The 19739-nt window shown below is 46.0% G+C and overlaps 1 protein-coding gene across 3 annotated transcripts in view; it reads left to right on the top strand.

Annotated features, from left to right (window-relative positions):
* Positions 1–19739, top strand: part of SCAF8 (SR-related CTD associated factor 8) — a 184640-nt gene that overhangs the window by 144344 nt on the left and 20557 nt on the right. For 2 of the 3 annotated variants that reach the window (XR_004676625.1, XM_034991071.1), the window contains one exon: positions 3134–4290. The exons of the other annotated variant lie outside the window; for it this stretch is intronic. The gene's annotated coding sequence lies outside the window, so the exon portion shown is untranslated. Of the gene's footprint in view, positions 1–3133; positions 4291–19739 lie in introns of those variants that run through there. 3 annotated transcript variants of the gene reach the window in all.

Below are 19739 nucleotides of genomic sequence, written 5' to 3' on the forward strand. Positions count from 1 at the left end.
CACATTTAGCTTGAAGTCTGTCTCTGACACCTTGTGTCACCTTGGCTAGGTCACTAACCTCTTTGAACCTCAGTTTTCTGGTTTGCAACGTGGGATTAATGAAACTCTGTGCTTTGCAGGGCTGTTTGTATTGATGGGGTGAGGCATGTATGTAAGTTACCAGGAGCCAGCAGACCCACCAGTGAGTTTCGGCTGGAGAAGGACACCTCCATGTCCACTTGCCTTAATTATGCCCATTTTATAAAAGAATGACTGCATTTCAAAATTAAGTTGCAGCACATACACAATTAATGGCAGCTTGAGCTGCAGAAAACTGGTTCTAGAACTTTACCAATTGCCTTCAGCTATTACTCACCTCCAGGCACTGCTGTGTCTCAGTTTATTTTTTTAAAAAGTCATCTTTTGTGCCATGTTCTCATTGACAAGTGGGGGTTTTGGCCTCCTACTCTTTACAATGAAATTATAGCCATTTTTAAGGAGGAGAGTGAAGCCCACTGGTAACTGCGAACAGAAGGAGCGAGCTCTCGAAGGAGTTTGGAGTAAGCTCCCTGTGAGGAGTGTCTGCTCAGCCGCAGATCCGCAGAGCAGCTGGGTGTCCTTTTTTCGTGACGAGGCTTTAGATGGAGCAGCTTGTGTTGGCCTCTGCACCTCAAGACGGAGCTCCACGGCACGGTTAGACACTTGGGCTGAGTGGTCTGGAATACGCCAGAACGGCACACGCGGGGAATGGGAAGAGCGGGGGCTGTGGGATTAAAGCCACATGGCTTGAGTTCCCACTCTGCTCTTTGCCACGTGACATTGGGCAAGACACTTGTCCACACCTCCGTTTCGTCGTGGAGACAGATCTGTTTTGCGAGGCAGGCTTCACAAGGCACTTCGTAGGTGAGGGGTAATGGTAACACCGAAACTTGGCAGAAGAGATGAATCATAGTAATAAATAATGAATTCGTTGATATACAGTGTTACTAGCCAGAGACACCGTGTGGAGACACAATCGGGACCTGGTTCTTGTTCCTGCTTGGTGGCTCGGCCACTCGCATCCCCAGGTGACACTGGGCATGTCACCTAAGCCCTCTGATCTCAGCTGCCCCACGTGCAGGCTGGGGTCCCCGTTGTAAGAGCCAGGGAATTCATAAATGCGAAGGCGCTTTGCTAAGGAAAGCAGCCTCCGGATAGAAGCTCTGGGACCATTTTCTCCACCTCTGAAGTGTTTCTTGCACGAGTACCGGATGGTTACTTTTTAATATCCACCTATTTCGGTCATTTTACATGCTCTGATAGCAAGTGCATCGCGTACCTCGGATATCCACCTCCCCGAAATGCACAGGCATAGAAATACTTGCCAGGATTCCATAAAAGATGTGCTATTCGCTTATTTCAAGTTTGTCAGGACAGAACTATTCTCTTGCTTGGCCACAAAACCCACAGAAATTGAGTCTTTGTTGGTGTGTATGTGCCTGTGTTAGATCATTCTCAGATGTCCCCACCCTACAATTTGAGTAAATTTGTGTCTTTTTCGTTTTGTTCCCCAGTGTGGTCTTGGTGCCTTTTACCACACAGATGCTGATTTGCTCTGGACATCAACCCTGTCCTGTTAACAACCTGGCAAATCTCATCCAGATTTAGGGAAACGGCTCTTTAGGTACTTTAGGGTTGTAGCTACTGATAGTGAAGATGAGCTTATTTTCATTGTCGTTTTCTCTTGAGTAGCGTTTAAGTTAGCATTTGAAGGATGAACGCATTACCAAACACTTAGAATAATCCAAAGTCATAGATGACATTTGGTGCCTGTTTTGTTTTGTGTGGATCATTCACACATTTCAGAGTTGTGTCTCCCCTTATGCCAAACACACAGTAGAAAGATGAAAAACTCATTCCGCATTTTTCTTACCACACGTCCCAGCCGGGATGCCCTCAAAAATAAACACAATAATATGATATAATATAAATAAACGGTTGTTTTGGCATCATCTAAGTGTTACCAACCACAGAGGCATAAAGATCAAATCCAAAATGACTGCATATAGTTTTTCAATCGCTGAAACTTACCATTTTGTTACTAATGGGAACCAATTGCCCCAAATTGCCAAATATTTAATTCCTGGTTGTACCTATGGCATCTGTGAAAGTCCCGTTAAACTTTTCAGCTCCAGCTCAATATCGTTTGAACAAGGTGTGGTGAGGTAATTTGGCATCATGGTTGCAAGCATCAGTTTAGGGCCAGACCTCCTGAGTCTAGACCCCACCTCTGCAACGTGTACCACGGCAAAGTTACTAGTTATAACTACCTCACTGCGTCCAACTAGTGGAATTTTACGGCTATGGAGTATGTTCTTACAGAATGCTTCCATGCTACTCTACTTTTTAAATGTGTTCTTCAGCTTTGATGTAATTAATTCTTAATCTGAGAAAACCAGCAGGTACCTCCCCTCTGGCACTCACCAAAGACACTTCTTAGATCTTAAGACAGCAGAAGATGTAGAAATGTGTATGTTCAGAAGTTTACACCCATATAGCTTAATCACATCCTCACTTACGATTTTAATCGACTTCACACACTAACAGATATTTTGCCACTTTGAATGTTCAGCTCGTTCAAAACTCCAAGCAGAATGTTAGGACCAGAGCAGCCCAGGTTTAGGTATTTTGTAAGCCTCACCATTGCCAAGGACTGAAATGGTTATACCTGGCTGTGCTCTGTATGGAGCCATGGAGGCAGGACCCCATGGAGCCATGGATGTGGTTGGATTGGCCTTCTTTTTAGAACTCATCCATTGAGGTCTTCTTAGTCTAGAGGTGAAGGAGCGAAGGCCCAGCAAGGTTAGGTGACGTTGTTAGTTACTGGTGGAATCGCATCTGGAGTCTGGGCATGCTGACTTCCAAGACGGGGGTCTCCCCTAAATAATTCCAGCCTGAGGAGAGAGATGAACACTCCATACTCTGGTTCTTCCCGCTGTCCTGGAAGAAGCCATGGGATTTTTAGAGCACAGAAATTCATCAAACATTGAAACATTTGCTGTTGTATTGACACCATCTCTTCTTTAGGAATTGTCTTGGGAAAAAAAAAAAAAAAAACTAGGAAAAGTTATTCCGTTGACCAGTGATGACCAGTTATTGTTCCTTCTGTCAACAGGCAAGGTGATGAATGAAGTTCTGGCAGCTTCCTGTGTCCCAGGCCTTATAGAAATAAATGAGACGTGCTTCAGAGTTCTAATGTGCATCACATCGGATCTTGTTTAAGGAAGCATTAAGAGGAACCCGCCGTTACCTATTGAGAAGGCTCTGTGCTCTCAGGCGTTATTTCTGATTGAATCCAGAGGTTGCAAGCATGCCTCCCTGTATTACCTGTTGGAGCAGGTTTAATTTTATAAATTTGAATCACAAACTCTATGAGTTTCCCGTTCATAATTGTTCTTTTTGAGGATGCACTCAGATGAACAGTATCGCATCTGTAAGAGATACGCACTTCCACAGGACCCGAACTGACTGGACTATAAATGGCAACACACTCCCTCTGTAGCATCATCCGGTACCAGTGATGGAAAGGGCAGATTGCGAGGAAACCCTTCGGAGGGGGAAGAAGCCATATGGTGTTGGAACTACAGATTCTTAGGACCATAGTTTCAGTAAACCGCAGCTTTTTTCTTGAACACAACATGCTTGGACTGTAGTTCTTGACTGGTGACTTTAATCCATCGTGAGTCATCTCCTGGGACCTCTCAAACCTTGAAAGTCTTGAGCTTTCGTTGAAAAAACAATGCAGCTTTGAGAAAATCCAGGGTTCAAGATAGTCTTCCGGGTATTTCATTCCAGCCTTCGGTGTCCTGTTATAACGAACAGCAGGTACCCAGGTGGTAGATGAGAAGCCTAGTGGGAGAGGAAGGAAATGACAATGAACAGGCATATTACATTGTATTGTACACATACTTTATAAGTACATTTCTTATTAGCTTCTTATTCAGGCAGAGATTATAAAAAATTTGCTGCAAGTATCCAGACCAGGATTTTGTGTTTTGGAAATTATCAGTGTTCATAAGACCTGCAGGGAAAAAACAAACGAACAAACAAAAACAAGGGCAAAAACGCAAATAAGAGCACTCTTGACACCTAAAAGAATATTTTTATCATTCTTTTCTTTATTTTGGCCCTGTCACAAATTAAAGTACTTGGAATGCGGTAGTCTGTGGTCTCTTGAAATCGAATCAATGAGAACCTGACACTTTCACAGAATGCTGTCACTTTGGACATTCATAATAAAAATTGAAACTAATCTTGATGGTTAGTCACTTACTTGGTCTTCGAGCTCAGTGTATCTTCTCTGCATCATCTTTGCCTCGTGGCTGAGCCATTTCTATGGCCCTGTATCTCGACAGCTGCATGCATAGTTTGGGTCTTTCAGTCTCTTGCCCTGAATTGCTGTCAGTTTCTTGATTTGCACAACCACCTTTTGTTATTTGTTGAAAGGCTGAGCTATTTACGAGTGCCAAGGTCCTTTTGATTAGGCCTTCTACAACATGGATTGAAGATGATTTCCTCCTCAGAAATATCACATCTTCGCTCTCTTCGGTTTCTGACTATACTGTATTTCTTGTTAAATGGATTATAATATAATTATAACATAGTTTGATTCTATTTTCTAGTAAATAAGTCAAAAATTGGAGAAGGCTATGGGTAACTTAGCCACAGCTCCAGGCTTTTTTGACTCTCTGCCCAGTGTTTTAGAGTATATTTTTGTGTATTCCACAATATTCTAGTACGAAAGACTTCAAAAGTCCCAAGAAATGCAAACCTGTGAGCCTATTCAGAAAACTCAGACCTTGCTCGGCACTAAATTTGATAGGGAAACAAGAAAAGGTCCCTTTCCTTCTATTCCTTTGTAAGTAAAGCAGCAACGGCAGGTACGCCCCTCAGCTAGCTCCCTGCCCCACCCACCTGCCGCCCCCTCAAAAGGAACAGCCCGGATCTGGGGATTCATTTGGCCATTCCAGTGCATGGATAAGCAAATGATTTTGGAATTCTTAAATCAGAGAAAGAAGAAAAACAAATAGAAGACTCTGGGGGTCTTTTCTGTGGATGGGGTGGGAGAAGAAAAAGTAGGAGTGAACAAACTTAAGAATAGGATCATTCCTTCAGAACGGAGTTCACGGGCAGTCCTGGCGGTTCCCCGGAGGTGTCCGACCAAGGCAATCCTTCTAACCTACCAGGAGGCACCATAATGAGGGCAAAAGGTGAAGCTTTTGTTCCCTGGATGAATTCCCTTTTCCAAAGTCTCTATCACCCTCTGCCTGAGCATCTGGGCAAAGCTCTCTTTGTGAATCAGCGTGAATATTTAACAGTCCACCCTCCCTCCCTTCCTTCAGTCTGCAGCAAAGGAACGCTTTCCAAAAAAAAAAAAATCTTGAGCTAGATTTTAAAATATTATTAGGTGACTTTGACAAACTGAAGCTATTTGGTGTTTACACAATTAGAAAAAATCGTCGATGTGGGTTGTTTGGTTTATACGTAAAGGCTGGCCTCCTGCTCGAATACCGAGATCTCATTCAAATGAGATGGTCTCAAGCAATCCCTTTGCGGTTAATAAATTCTTCAGAGGGGAAGAAAACCTGGAACATCTGCTTCAGGACGGTCTCTGCTCAGAAACTGCACATAGATGATTACTTTTATCGAAAGCAATTTGTGTTTTAAATGATTTAAGAATACAAGCCGTTAAGAAAGTGGTTGAGTTTGATGCTTTAGAAGAAAGCTTCTTTCCATTCATTATTAGTAATTTTCCTAAATCCACTATTTCTTGGTCCAGTTTTTTTAAATTGGGGAATATTCCACACTATCATGGCTGGCATCAAATCACATAATTTTTATGGCTGGGCTTTCAGAGGCCTGCTTAAGGATTACCAGGAGAGGAGCCTCTGCTGTGTTTAGACTGGGTCATATTTATTTTTTTTATAGATACTTACTGTACCTTTTAGTATCTGTGAGAAACCTTATGTTTACTTCTCTTATTTCTTCTCTGAGACACAAATCTCTTTCAAAGCATTTTTTTTTAAGTTTTATTTATTTATTTTAGAGAGAGAGAGAGAAAAAAAACATGGGGGAAGGGGAGAGGGAGAGAGAGAGTCTGAAGCCGACTCCCCCCTGAGTGCAGAGCCCAACACACGGGGCTCCCCTCTCAAGACCCTGAGATCATGACCTGAGCCTAAACCAAGAGTCTGACTCTTAACTGACTGAGCCACCCAGGGGCCCCTCAAAGCATTTTTTAAAAATCTCATAGAAAAAGACTTTACCTGTGGGCTCTAAGGAAGTAAAATAAAGCTCATTTTCACACATTCTTGTGTTACTGCAAAAATAAACATCAAATGACTCTTATTAGAGACAGCTTAGGAAAGAATATAAACTAGAAAAAAATGTATATACATGATATCATCTAAACTTTTTTTATATACAAGCTCAAACACTGTGCTCAAATATATTTTCTAAAAAGATATTATATACAATATTAATACAAATTTTAAAACCCACCAAAGGATCCATATTTCTAGAAATAAACGTGGCTTTCAGAAGGCTGAAACTATCAGGATGCACAGTTGGGAAGGACCTTGAAGGCACCTTTTGTAAATTTTGCCTGGGTGATTCACGGATCAATAGGCAAGACTGTTAATGAATGGAAGGAATTGCTATTCAGAAGATTTAAAAAAAATTTTCTAATGAAGACGGAGCCAAATTCTTATTTATATGACCTTAAAGGACCCTTTGTGAAGAGTTGCATTCATAATTAAAAGTCCACGCCCCCCCCATGTTAAGCAAGTTGAGAGCCATGGCTAACAGATATCCATGGGCACCTCCCTCTCTCTCATGACATCGTTCCCATCCTTTTATTATTGACCAAAAAAGGGAAAAAGGCCGATGAAGAAAAGAAAGTCATTTTTGCCAGAAATGTCCATGTTGTAAGAGTTGTTTTGCCTGTGTAGACCTAAGCACACGGACATGCTCACACTTCATGGGGCTGGAGGCCGTAGCAGGGTGACCGGAATCCACGCAGGTCACAGAGAAGCCTAACTTCCAAAGACGTGGCCAGCTGGGGAGACCACGGGGAAGGAGAGGCCAGCCTGGGCTTCTGCCACAAGAGCCCAGGAGCTCCTGCCCAGAAAGGGATCAGCAGCCCCAGGTCATCTGTGCGGGAGGCCTGGCCACAGCTGAGGCCCCATCTCTTTCACACCCTCTGACTCCAGCCCCTGAGTCTGGCTTTTTATTAGAATGTTGTGCTTTTGTCTTCAAATACCAATATTCCTTTGTGCATCCAATACATACTTATTTAGTACTTACTAAATGCCGGGCGCTGTGTGGCGATCAGAGGTGGGGCAAGGACTTAAATAATGTCTGTGCGGTATCATCAGGATCTGCATGTTGACAAGGAAGACAGATGTGTGTCATATATTAAACATAAGATGAATGCAAAAGAGCTCACATAGGCAGATAGAAACCACGTTTCCCTAAAAATGACTAGTTTATTAGCTCAACTTTCCACTACAGAAAAGAGAAAATAGTTCTGTTTCTCTTTTTTTGCTATTTTCTAGCCAGTAACAAGTTTATCATTTATTTGGTTTTCAGAATCTTAGGATTATATTTACGTGTATTAGTGAACCACTTTTACGCAAAAGTATAGTATTTCCAAGGACTTACCTGATTTTCAGTGGCCTAGCAGCAATATTCCTTGGGGCAAGTTTTTGCCAATATGTTCTTAGTGGGCATCCCTTGAGCAGATTCAAAACAGGACCCCCTCTTTTTCTAAATCCCTAAACATTATCAAGGAAGCAAGTACCACCATCCATGAATGTTGCAGTGAACTCAGCAGGAGAAGTGACAAGCTTCAGATGTAGTGAGTGGAAAGAAAAACTCAAACTACTCTCAAGCACAATGACCTTGACTTCACAATCTTTGGAAAATTTTAAATAGGACACCAGATGCTATTTCTCCTATCAAACCAATAGAATTCAGAGTTTCTTGCGAGATCTCTCTTATATTAAAAAAAATTACATTTAATGGAACAAGGATAGTCTATAATGAGACAGTGGGAAGGAATACATAGAAAGTTACTCTTGGCCCACATTTTTTCTGAAGTGAGTTTGAATCTCCTGGGTTCATCTTAGCAGTTCACAAACAACAAGGTAGGTTTCCCCAGATCCTTGTGACGGTAAACTGATGAACCCTAGAGGGAAGGTTGACTCAGTGTTTTTCGCCTAGTTATATCATGCTTAGATATATTACCATGAAATATAAAAGAGGAAAACAAAACCAATCGAAAACCAGTGACTTGTGGATGTCATTCATCATTGGCTTGTATCTTTATCTGAAGCAGAAAGATCCATCAGCTCTAAGTACAGGAATTTACCTAACTGGAATATAAGACTTGTGATACGTAGATTTGCTTTGGAAATTCAAATGTTTCCATTCAGTGATGAACACTAGGCCCATGCGGACAATGCACATTACTTAAAATAAAGCAAAGTGTTAACTAGAATAAGTGTTGGACCACTACTAAATCATTTGCTAATTATCCTTTCTTGGACTTTAGCCAAGACGAAGTAGTAATGTTCCATTTAGCCAAAATTCTACCTGCACTCCAACTAAAAGCCGTAACTCTTCAGCGCCCTTGACCATCAAAATTTTCAAATTAAGTTTTCACAAGATAACATCACAATAAACTCTTATGCCTAGCATAGTAGAGGATTGAGGCTTCTTCAACCAACTTCCAGTTTTTAAGGAATTTAAATATATTTCTTAAAGGCTCGAAAACAAGTGCTCTACTGGATCTAACCCCACCAGTCTTTGCTGTTGCAAAAGGCCCTCAGAAGACTCCCCCGTGCTGCCCTGGAGGTGGGCACCACGGAGCCTGGTGCCTAAAGAACCAGCTTCTGGGGTGCCTGGGTGGCTCAGTCGTTAAGCGTCTGCCTTCGGCTCAGGTCATGGTCCCAGGGTCCTGGGATCGAGCCCCGCATCGGGCTCCCTGCTCCACGGGAAGCCTGCTTCTCCCTCTCCCACTCCCCCTGCTTGTGTTCCCTCTCTCGCTGTGTCTCTCTCTGTCAAATAAATAAATAAAATCTTAAAAAAAAAAAAAAAAGAACCAGCTTCTATCTATTATAGACACGAACCAAATAGCCGCTCTCTCCCCAAGAGCAGGGCAGAGAGGAACCCCACTTAATAGAAGCACTGTGCTCAGTGGGTTTCAGTTCATCCCTTAAACAGCGAGTCGCTAAAACCAGTACCCCATTTGAGTTGTCTACACTTGCATCAGGGAAGCTTCTTCTCATCCGATTTCTTCCATTGCTCATAGAGAAAACAGACTCTCACTCACGTGCATTTCTTCAGCTACTCTTAGCTCATTCTTCAGTTTGCCTCTTTTTCATTCCTTTCTCTTGATTTGCACTTGGGTTATTTGCTAAGTGCTTGCAGTTGAAGATGCTTCCAGGCCCTTCACAGTGGTTCCCAAACTGGTCTGCACATTAGAATCATCTGGCCAGCCTAAAAAATATATATATATACTGATGCGTATGTCCCTTCCCTAAAGACTGTGATTTCTGGGGGTGTCCTGGGCATTGGGAGTTTTTAAAAGATCCTTGGGGGGATCCTAAGGTGCAGACGAGTTTGGGAACTGCTGGGCTAGAGGAAAGAAAGGAAAGGTTTGGTAAGCCCAGTCCTGCATCCCAGCTCTGCCTCCTGTTAGTTGTGTGATAGGGGGCAAGTTATTTAGCCCTGGTTAAACCAGGAACCCTGGTTTCCTCATCTGTAGAGTGGAGGTAATCATGCTGGCGGTTTTCTCGTCTGCATAGGGAACATACTGTTTACATTAACTGATTAGTGACAGCGTGTGTAATGCCCTTGGCACAGGAAATGGTGGCTGGCATTTATCCCCAGGGCAGAATCAAGTTTAATCCATTCCCAAGACTTGGACACACACCGCGGATGATGAAGTGCTGTCAGCTTAATGAAAGTGAAAATGAGTAGGATGACAGCCAGGCTGGCTGCCACATGGGAGGCTTTCCCCTCCAACCCCCGACAATTGAATTGTTCATCTATTGCTAGCCTGTTGGAAAGAATGAAAGAACCTTATACTCAGAGATAAGGCTATTGTGTTCATCTGTTTTCCCAGGATGGGGTGAGTCTGCCCAGGGCTTTGGGAATAGGATCTGCCTGGCAGATCAATCAGAGAAAATCTGGAAAGTGGACACCTTTGAAAAGCCAGCTTGACTCCATGAGTCGGTAGCACATTTGCTGATGGCCCTTGGCCACAGTCCGAGGTACATCCATAAGGATAGATGTGAAGGCAAGTAGGGGTGGGGCTGTCATGGGCTCCCCACTCCTCACCTATCCTAGGCCCTCCCCCATTAGAGTCTGCCACCTGATTATATTTTTAATCTAATAAGTCTCCTCTCCTCCAATCGTTCTCATTTATTGCTTTGTATTCATGTAAAATAAGCAAAAATTAACTTCATTTATTTTTTTTTAAGATTTTATTTATTTATTTGAGAGAGAGAGAGAACATGATGGGGGCACAGAGGGAGAAGCAGACCCCCGCTGAGCAGGGAGCCCAATGCAGGGCTTGATCCCAGGACCCCGAGATCATGACCTGAGCCAAAGGCAGACGCTTAACTGACTGAGCCACCCAGGTGCCCTGCAAAAATTAACTTCATTTCAAAAAAGAACCACAAACAGCATGCCTGTTGGGATGATGGTGGTTCCTGCAAGTTGACTTTGGGGGAGGAGAGAAAGTCTATCTCATCTTGCCTCGTGTGACCCCGGGGAAGTGTCTTTGGCGGAGGAGAGGGGAAGTTAGTGGTGTGCGTGCCCTCAGGATAGAATCCGAGAAAGGTGGAGTGTCAGAGCTGAAAGGAACCTGAATAATCACCCGAACCCCAGGGGTTCCTAACTGTGAACACATGCAAATTATATGCAAGATTGTAGGCGTATTGAAATGTTTCTTTGACGAGGGCACAGAGCTTGGTAATCCTCCAATACCTAAAGACAGAATTTATTAGTAAGGAAACCGGGACAAAGGAAGCTTGCAAGCCACACGGGCAGTTAGGAGCCCAGTGGGGACAGAGTTCAGGCAGCCACCCTGGGCTGCACCCCCAGCCCCCAGCTCCACAGCTGAAGCAGCAATGGCGGGGAGGGGCTGTTTAAGCCACAGGCTCAGCTCATCCACCCTAGATCGCAGCCCGAGTCCGACCGAGCTGACGGGGGGCACAAGGCAGCCCCCCTCTCCCTTTAACTGAGGACGCCGTGTCCCCTGAAGGCACTAGGAAGAAGGAGAAGTGTTGTAGCTGTGGAAAGTTCTCATGATTTTGCCCTGCAAGGAAGAATCGGTCTGGCTCAGGGTCCTAGCAGGGATCTGGGCGGCTCTAAAAGCTTTCAGGCCACTCACTGTGCAAGGCAGGTGTCTTAGTGCGGGTTGCTGTAACAGAATGCCATCAACTGAGTGGCTTATGAACCACAGACATGGATGTCTCAGTTCTGGAGCCTGGGAAGTCCAAGATCAAGGCGCTGGTAGATGTGGGGTCTGGTAAGGGCCAACTTCTCGCTGCGTCCACCTCCCTTGGGGGAAGGGAGCCGGCGGGCGGCTCTCTGGGGTCTCTGTGTATAAAGGCACTAATCTCATTCGCGAGGGCTCTGTCCTCCCATCCTGACCGCCTCCCAAAGGCCTTCAGATACCATCACATGGGGGATTAGGTTTTCAATTCATGAATTTAGTGGGGGAGGGGAGACACAAACATTGTCTAGAACATTAGGCAAAGGCCTAGAGGAAGAAGGATGGTTTTTCTTTTTCTTTCTTTTATGTGATTTAGTTTTCGCTTGGGCTCCTTGGCCACAGAGAGGCCTGGCAGGATGAAAGATTTTGACAACCGTCTCTCTTAAACCCTGACGCCAACAGGACCACCTTAACAATGAGAGAGAAAACATAACCATGTACGACTCGCTTGTTGTGGTTGAGCTGGAGGTGGTGGGAGTTCGTGGGGTCCACTGAGAGCACTTTATGGGAAAAGCTTAGAGGGACATCCACCCCCGTCCGCCCTCCCCAGGAGAGGGTACGATCTCGTGCCGAGCAGCTCAGGCTCCCAAATCAACATGCGTGCTCCACCGCGTGCTGCCAACTAACCGTGGCCTCCTTGAGCCTTAGTTTCCCCCACCATAAAATGGGGACAGCTGTGCCTGCTTAGTGGGATTGTTTGAGGACAAAATGAGAAAATGATTGAAAGTAGTTTCTGGGTCTAACAGATCCCACCTGTGCTGTGTTGAATGCATTCTGCATTGTGAAATCATGTCACTTTAAATTACAGTTAATGTCGGGGGCGCCTGGGTGGCGCAGTTGGTTAAGCGATTGCCTTCGGCTCAGGTCATGATCCTGGAGTCCCGGGATCGAGTCCCGCATCGGGCTCCTTGCTCGGCGAGGAGCCTGCTTCTCCCTCTGACCCTCCCCCATCTCATGTGCTCTCTCTCATTCTCTCTCTCTCAAATAAATAAATAAAATCTTTAGAGAAAAAAAAAAAACCAAGAGGAAGATAAGGCGGCATCTTAAAAAAAAAAAATTACAGTTAATGTCATTAGGAAGGAGGGCATCAGGCCTGATCATTCAAGTCCTGAGTCGCGGATGAAAATAAAAGATCTTGAATGATCGCCTTTCCTTTACCTTTCACATTGGCTGCTGTGTCATATGACTGACTTCCAACTTTTCTTGATTTGTTTTTTACTTACTCAAGTAAGGAAGGAATACATTCTTGTTCTAAATGATCCTAACAAGCACAGAAGTTTATGGAGTAAAAGGTGACTCATCCATGTTTTTCTAGAACAGCTACTAGTAAACTTTCTAGGTAGACCGCTCTGGCAGAGCCCCGCGTGTGGCAAAGCCTAGAAAATGTCTTTGATGTGCACTTGGATTTTTTACCTGCCGATTGACCTCACCTAATATCACGGTTTTCTTGTGACAAGGGTTTGAGGAATTTTGCATTCCAGGAAATAGCATTTCGACAGAGGTGTTTTCTCCTTCAGAAACTGTCCTAGGGGCTCTGGCATCGTTGGGCACAAGCGGCTGACTTCGGCAGGAAAAGACATGGGAGGAAGGGGAGGGGAGATAGAGACTGTTCTGGGGGGTGGAGTTTCATCAGGAAGGCAGAGAATTTGGTGCTACTGTTGCTGGAGACCCATAGACCATTGAGGGTGTGGTACTGGGGACGAAGGCCAGGCTGACCCCAGAGAGGGCAGGCCTGCTGCTAGCACAGCCTGTGCCTTTCTGCTAATTACAGAAGGGGTCCTCTTTGCTCCCAGGGTATGCAGCATGGCAAGAGGAGCAGCACAGCTGGGTTTCAGCTCCTGCTCACCCCCCTCACAGGTGCACTTGTGCAGTGTGCAACTTGTACAACTGTGCTCAGCAGCCCCACTTCAGCCATTCCACCCCAGCCAGGAAGAACAAGGATAATACCAAAAAGCCAGGATCCTGCTCACTTATGCCCAGTTTTTGGATGCGTGGTGAGATGGAGGAGAAGGTACTAGGGAGACAGAGAGGTTAAGGACATTCCTTTTTAGGTTGTGGAAAGCATCTCCTTCACGTTTATCCAGGGCTCTGTGGGTGTTCTCAACTTCTCCAATCCCTCTCTCCCCTCCCTACTACTGTTCTTTCAAATTCTTCCCCAAGACAGGATCTATTCACTTCCTCATTCAAAGGCCTTGCCCTTCCTACCCTAACCCCTAGAAGTGTGACATTGCTTCCAAGAGCCACAGAGTGACCTCTCCATGGGTGGGGTTGGAAGAGGCTTGTCTAGAGCCTGGCACAGGGGAATACCAAATCTCAGGTCATGGACGCCAGCCTCATGTTGCGTGGCCTCTGGAATGTGAGAAATAAATGCAGATGAGGAAGGGAGTTTGGGTGCCTCTTGGAGCACCCCTCTCTCTCCATGTCTTGCTCTACATGCACCATGTGTTAGTTTCCCAGGGCTGCTCTGTTCTCACACACCACCCACTCTTCTCTCTGCATCCTCTCCCCCTCTGTCTCTTATAAGGACACTTGATGTTAGATTTAGAGCCCACCTGGATAATCCAGGATGATCCTATCTAGAAATCATAAAGTATATCTGCAAAGACCCTTTTTCCAAATAAGGTCACATTCACAGGTTTCAGAGGTGAGGACACGAACTTATCTTTTGGGGGCCACCATTCAGCCCACTACGTGCCATGATCCCAAGCCTGAATTATGTCCTAATGTAATTTTCTCTTTTTTCCTTGGGGTCCGCCAATGCCTTCATGGCAGCCCTGAGTAGAATATGAAGGATTCTGGAATCTTACTTGAACAATGCTAGGACACTGTTGACTACGAAACAGAATTCCATATAAGGGTCCAAGCTCATGCCCAAGATGTGTACTTAGGAAAGACCCAAAGATCCTTAAATCTGTGCTTTTCTCTTTACTTTCATCATGTTTCCTAATCCAAACAACCATCCTCTCTTCCCTGAATTATTACAATACCTTCCTCACGGGCCTCCTTCAGTTTCTCTTCCACACCACAAAGGGACCGTTCTAGAATGTAAATCTCATACCGCAAATACACATCACACATGGAGATACCCACACACCTGTTCCCATTGCTCTTGAGAATAAACCCCAATCCCCAAAGAGACCCGCTCAGGCCTGTGGTGATCTGGCTCTGTCCACCTGTCCAGCCTTGCCTTCCATACAACCCCTGGCTCTCAGACCTCAAGCCACACTGGTGTGCTCTGGGTCTGGTGGGAGATGCCCTGGCCTGAGGGCTGTTTCCAGGCTTTGGAATAGTTCTATTTTGAAGGCTCTCAGTTCATAACTGATGAAACATATTAGAATGCATCCACCTGCCTCATTAAATATTTTCTGGTGCAAAGATATTTTAAAGGTTTTCATATTTCAGCCTTTAAAATTATTTGAGTGAGTCCTTTAAGAGGACAACCTCCGTGTGCTTGAGAAGTCTTACAAAGGGAGATCATCTCAACTTGCGCTTATTTAAAAAAATGCAGTAAAATATTTATGACCGCTAAATTCTAACCCAAAAGGTGACAAGATGTTTTGTTCTGTTTGCATTTTATTAAACAGTAATTTCAACTTTGTAGGGTTCTTTTTTTCATATCTTGAGGATAGCGCATTGTTTTCACACCTCATAGCTGTCAGGCAGTTAGTACCGAGATCATGGGAATATTGGTGTAGTCAGAGAGTGCCTGATATTTAGTCCCAAATATACTTATTACTCATGTCACTTGGTACCTCAGGGTCTGTGTTGCTCTAAGAAATGACAGGAGCCTCAGGATGCCTGTTCAGCTCTTGATTTGTAATCTGGACTCTAGCCCCCTAAAAAAATAAGGTTCAATCATAGACCAAATTGATCATCCTGACTGTTTCTAGAAAAAAGACAAGACTTAGAAGTGATTTGGTTAGGTCATCATCTTATCAAACTTTGAATGTCCCACTGAGAGCATTCTGCTCGTTCCTCTAAGTTTGGCCTGCGGGTCCTCCCTTGCGGAAGCTGGTATCATGTGCTCTCTGCATCTCGTTCATTCTAGAAACATTTGTTAAGTTCCTACTAAGCAAAGAACTCTGCTTGCTATGGAAGAAAAGGAAAAGCTGAATGAGGCACAGAGACCTGGAGATGATTGGGAGGACCAACATAACACTTCCACAAGGGAAGATGAAATCGGTGGTTTAATAGGGAACAAGAACGTGCTGTACCACACAGAGAGGAGTCAGTATTTCAAAGGCAGAGGAGAGGGATGGAGAGCTGTCATTCAAGCTGAGCTTTGCGGATGGATAGGGGTAGAATGGGATCCCCAGGTAAGGAAACCCCAGGGCAAAAGCAGGGAGAGGGGGACAGGCAGAGCAGGGAGCTGTAAGGAGCCCTGCGTGAGAGGGCAGAGTCCACGTGTGGAGTCAGAGGACTTGTGGTCTGAGCACATACTAAGGAGCATGACAGTCTATACCTTCTGTCTTCTCTGCCCACCTGGAGGGCAGCATTTTGTTTAAGATTTCAGCGAAGGTATCGAGTCATTTAAAAGGTCATATCTAGGGGCGCCTGGGTGGCTCAGTTGGTTAAGCATCCCATTCTTGGTTTGGGCTCAGTCATGATCTCAGGGTCATGGGATCGAGCCTGGAGTTGGGCTCTGCGCTCAGTGTGGAGTCCGTTTCAGACTCTCTCCCTCTGGCCCTCTCCCTGCCCCTTGCAAACTCTCTCTCTCTAAAATAAATAAATCTTAAAAGGAAAAAGATCATGTCTAATACAGGGCAGGCACCGTCCGGTACCAGAACTGTAACAACGTGCAGAACAGTCTCTGATTTCATAGAGCTTTTACTCTAGTGGGAAGAGACACATTGATATGATCTCCTGGATGGTTATAGGTGCCACAGAGAGAATGGAGTAGGGTAAGGAAGGAAAGGAAAAGGGGCAGGGAAGCCATGGCTCATACTTTTTGTGCAGTGGTCAGGGAGGATGTCACTGATGAGGTGACATTGGTTTGATTAGAGATCAGAAGGCTGTAGGAAGTAAGCCAGGGTTGATTAATGGAAAAAGTTAAAGGAGGGGCGCCTGGCTGGCTCAGTCAATTGGAGAATGCCGCTCTTGATCTTGCGGTTGCAGGTTCGACTCCCATGTTGAGCGTAGAGATTACTTAAAAATAAGATCTTAAAAAAAAATAAAATAAAAAAGGCAGAGAAAATTAAAGGAAAACGAGCGACGTTTGCTGCCGTTTCCGAGGCTTACGGTGGGCCGGCCTTCTTCCCCCCGCGCCCCGAGAACGTCACAAACGCAGAGTTCAGCCTCGCGGGGAGGCTGTGCTGAGCCGGCCAGAGGGGCCCACTCAGGACACAGGCACCTCTGGGCACGCTGCAGCTGCCTGCGGGTGAGCGGCTGGGGGCCTGACCGCAGCGCCATCCAGATGTGTCTCGGCCCCCTCTCCACCCGGGACGAGCTCTGGCACGCGCGACACGCGAGGGAACCTCGCTGGGCGTGTCTTCCCTCCGCTCACGCGGAGACGAGCCCGCTGCGCCCCCAGGAGGCCCTCCGCGCGGCGCCGGCCGCCAAGCACGTTCGCAGCGCCCGTGGCCGGGCCGCAGGGACGCGGGTGTCCTCGTTCGGGCCCCGCCCCCATCCCGGCGCTCTGGGGCCTCTTTCCTGGAACAGCGCAGGGACAAAATAGGAGCCTGATCCTGGAAATCCACCCACAGGAAGGGCTCCATAAGTATTTGATGGCGAAGCGAATGGTTGCCTGTAATGCAGCTGGAAGGGGCTAGAGTGGAGCAAGTTGTCCAGTAGAGGGAAAGGTCTCATCAAGTCTCCGGAACGGAATTTCTTGTCAGATCTGTTTCGCGAAACTCGTCGTTGCTTTCAAATCCCGTTTTTATAATAATTAGAGTAGCATTGGGCGCCTGGGTCGCTCAGCTGGTTAAGCGACTGCCTTCGGCTCAGGTCGTGATCCTGGAGTCCCGGGATCGAGTCCCGCATCGGGCTCCCTGCTCGGCGGGGGGTCTGCTTCTCCCTCTCCCTCTCCCTCTCCCCTTCCCCCGTCTTGTGCTCTTTCTCTCTCTCTCTCATTCTCTCTCTCAAATAAATAAATAAAATCTTAAAAAAAAATAATTAGAGTAGCATTAAAGAGATCAAGGATTATCTTCTTTTTTTTTTTTTTTTAACAGTAGCTCTGGGTTTCGGTAGTGAAATGTGCCTTGCTTGTAGGGTCTAGCGTATTTAACCCAAATACACAATGTGGCAGAAGTGGGGAGGCAAGTGACAAAGTGCCTCTTTCCAACTGACAGCCTTCAGTCCCCCGTGTCCCCGCCACTGGCCTGAGTGGGGAGCTGTGAGGCAGAACCATCAACCTCAACAGAGACCAGCATCTTGCAGAAGTAGATTTAAGGGTAGAGGTCGCCAGTACTGGGACTTTCCTATGAAAGGATGCACCCCTCTCACCCTCCATCTCTCACGCACACCCAACTAGGGACAGACACACAAGGAATAGACCTTCTTTGTGGGGTGCTTTCTATGGGCCAGGCATCACACCAGGTGCTTTATATACATTTCCTCACTTAATCCTCACAACAGATCTACCAAGTGTTGTCTTTCATCTGCGTGATGGAATTTAGAAAGGTAGGGCACCTACCTACCTACCTACCTACCTACCTACCTAGCCACATACCAGGATCCCCCAGACAGAGACTGAGAGAAGACGGGTAAACACATGAAGGTTTCGTTCCCTGCTCAGTGCCAGGAGCTGGGTGAAAGTGAGCGGGGCTGCCATGTGCTTGGGCAAGCTCCCAGCCAGGATTAACTCCCCTTTCTTTCCTGAGACACCATATATTTTGGCAGTCTGATAAAGGACATGATGAATGTGTTGTCAGTTAAAAAAAGAAAGAAAGAAAGAGAAGGTCAAATCCAATGAATCACTGGAAGCCCTTTATCATTCTGGGGCCTCTAGCTTCAAGATTGCTGATAACTTGTCTTGCATCTCGAAGCTGACTTTGGCTAGACAGAAATGTAGCCCAGAAACTCCAGCTCAGGCTTTCAATGCCGCAGTTCTTGAGGGAAGGGTTCTGGGAGGAAGGAAGCAGGAACTAAAGTCTTCAGTGGGACGTCTGATCTCATACCTCTGGCCAGCAGGCCATCGGTGGGAGTAAATACCACTAAAACCAAGAGGGCTGAAAAGTTGAGAGATGCACGAGGGAGGTAGGGTGGAATGAAGGGGCAGGAAAAAATCCAAGTACCAGATGGGTCATTTGTTCAGCCTTCAACAAATAATTATTGCGGCTCTGGGATGCAAGCACCTGTCTGCATAGAACGTATGTTCCGATGCGCCAGGACATGTGTGATCTGTATGTTCTAAGACAGAAAGCCACAGAGAAACGGTAACAGCATTTCAGTTGTAATAATGTAAGGATGAGGGTGAGAGTCTGAAGGAGAGAATTTGTGGGGCGGTGGGGGAGAGAATGAAACGTGTTGCCAAGGAAAAACTCTCCCTAGAGAGGTGACATTCCAGCTGAGACCAAAGGCTGTATGTACCGTAGGTGTGAGGAGTGGTAGGTGGGAGAATGTTATCGTTCTAGCACACCACTTCTGGAAAGATTGAAGTGGACCCGTGTGTGGAGGCAGGGAGCCCAGCTCGGAGGCTCTCTCTCCTAGGTCGGGGGAGCTACGCAAAGATGAGAGAAGTGGAAATGAGAGAAGAGGGTGTATGTTTTCGGAGAGAGCCATAGCAGGACTTTGTGGGGGGCTGGGTACGAGAAAGTGGGGAGGGTGGAGTCAGGGACCACTCAGGGATTTCTGACTGGAAAGACATTTTCTAAATGGAGAAAGTAGTCGTCAAAGCAAAGGGGCCCTGTGGTGCTTGTATGGGGTCCTAAAGAGCCAGGGGAAGAGAGAGCGGGGAACACTGGCAGGTCCACTGGTCAGGGGTGACATGGGGGAAAAGCAGAGATGGGAGTTCTTGTAAGGATTAATCAAATGAGGCTGTTAGATAAAGCCCTGGGCACAGTGCTGGGAGCACCGTGGTGATGACTCCTGAACGGGAGCTGTTATTGCATTAGGAATGGGCCAGATCCCTTCTAAGAGCCAGGAGAGAACAGACAGAACAGGAAAGGACAGGAGTGAGGCCTGCAGGGCAAGGCTATATGTCCCTATAAATGCTGTATGTCCTCTTAGGGTCACCAAGGGAAAACTCGAAGCAGTGTAAGGAGGGAGTGGGTTTCCATCC

Source organism: Mirounga leonina, unplaced genomic scaffold (genome assembly GCF_011800145.1).
Source record: "Mirounga leonina isolate KUSES-001 unplaced genomic scaffold, KU_Mleo_1.0 Mir_53, whole genome shotgun sequence".
Taxonomy (NCBI): domain Eukaryota; kingdom Metazoa; phylum Chordata; class Mammalia; order Carnivora; family Phocidae; genus Mirounga; species Mirounga leonina.